At 32.6% G+C, this 2,061-nt stretch overlaps 1 pseudogene; it reads left to right on the top strand.

The window, feature by feature from the left end:
- On the top strand, positions 1-238 carry LOC117181780 (annotated as a pseudogene).
- The last annotated feature ends 1,823 nt before the right edge of the window (positions 239-2,061 follow it).

The following is a 2,061-nucleotide window of genomic DNA, read 5'->3' as shown; positions in this document are numbered from 1 at the left end:
ATACTCACTGCATTGGCGCGAATGGAAGGGGAAGATAACTACCGCACTCGATCCAAGATGACAGAAAGGTTGGGTGCCCTAGGGTGCCGAATCTGATTGGCTGACTTTTTTTTACTTGCGCCTGGGAGAACCATGCTTGTTAAATTATGGTCGAGAGATGAACCTTGCGACTATTCCTAATTTGAATATCTCGGACGTGAAATTTTTGTTAGTCGGGACTGCGTACGCGCTGTCTCGGAACAAAATATATCCATAGGGATGCCAAAACTTCCGCCCTTCAGGATATTTCGACGGACAATCCCTGAAATAACCCGGGATTTAAATGGGGTTAAATCAATTACCCCGGTATATCCTATTGCTGTGAGGGGTATATAAAACTGTTCCATATTAGATACATAGCAGTTTTAGAATTTTTGTATAACAGTTATAGAATTGTCCTAGATTTTTTACAACGCAGCGTAACAAAGTTCTAAAATTGTTGTAGAAGTATGACAGATCAGTTGTCAGATCATTCTAGATCTGTTATAGATTTGTTATACAACATTTGTAATTGAGTTCTAGAATTTTTCTAGAAATGTTACAGATCGTTTTTCACAGTGTTCTAGATCTGTTACAGAATTGTTACATAACACTGGTAACCGAGTTCTATGTTCGTAATCTGTTACTAACCTGTTCTAGAACACGTTCTTTTTGGGTTCTAGAACAGTTACAAATCTGTTCTGTAACCATGTTTGCTGAGTATATGCTTAAAAAAAGGAAAAGAATTAAACAACCAGAGCAGAGTCCTATTAGGACCAGGAAAAATAAAATGTGAACATTATTTTGCAATATCTGAATAAGCAGTACCAGACCAAGGTACAGGCAAAATGAAAATTGTAATAGACATTTGAAGTAACAGTTTTTAACACACAATGTAGCAAATTTTGCATTGTGGTCTGTGCACAAATGTGGAGGGTAATACAAAAACCGAGCGCGGAGAACCAACAGTCGCCCGCCCTAGGCGCGCTCAAACTTCCTAGCTGCGCGCGCAGCACGCCATGAGAATATGCCCGCAAAGCGGGTGGATTTTTTCTGATTGGTTCGGATTGATTCGCATTGACTTGGATACAGATATCAGAATAATTCGGAATAGTTCTGATTACATTGGAATTAATTCCTATCCGAAAGTTTCAGCAGGATACTATTTAAAGAATTAAATTGAATTTCTCTGAGTAAAGTGTAGTCCTTTTTTTCTTAAAATTACTTTTCTTTTCGAAATATCGACATGCAAATTATTTCCAATTCACAGATTTAATTAATCCACGGGGATGATTTTAAGAAAAAAAGCACTATACTTTACTCACAGCAATTGAATTTAATTGCTTAAATAAATTATTACTGTTTAAACAATATATGGTATAGGGTCTAAGATAAGAAGATACTCGAGGGACATGGTGTAAAAGACTAAAAGAAGTAGAATTTTTTCACTTTCCCTGTGAAAAGGCGCAAGTGAATATTTTTTAATTATTTAAATAATTGCTAAGTATCTACAATAAAAACAGTACTTTTAAAATTTGTTAATTGTATCATTCATTTGAGCAAAGAATATATTTTTAAGATACGGAGGGAAAATTTGTTTAAATAAATAAGAATTTCTTCAACAAATGTAAATTGTTTCATTTATTGCAAAACATCCTTAAAAGTATATTACTTTCAACATTCGTTAATTGTCATCTATTCCAAAAAATAAATTTATACGATTTTAAAGAAAAAAATGGTTCAAATTAATGAAAAATATTTAAATAATTACCAAATATGTTAAAAAAGAAATACTATTATTCACATTCATCAAATTTATATAATTTTTCCCGAATTAAAATAATTTTTTACGACCTGGAAGAGGAAAACTTGTTCAAACAATAAATAATTGTTTAAAAAACTCAAAGACATTTTTAAAAATACTAGGAAACCCTACACTTATGGATTAAAAATGATTCATGTTGAAAAAAAGACGATATTGAGTATGAATTTGATAGAAAAGTACTATTTTATAATTTTGGGGCATTTCCGGGCAAAATAAAG

Source organism: Belonocnema kinseyi, chromosome 1 (assembly GCF_010883055.1).
Source record: "Belonocnema kinseyi isolate 2016_QV_RU_SX_M_011 chromosome 1, B_treatae_v1, whole genome shotgun sequence".
NCBI lineage: Eukaryota > Metazoa > Arthropoda > Insecta > Hymenoptera > Cynipidae > Belonocnema > Belonocnema kinseyi.
The sequence above is the reverse complement of the archived record's forward strand: the minus strand, read 5'-3'. Positions and strand labels throughout refer to the sequence as shown.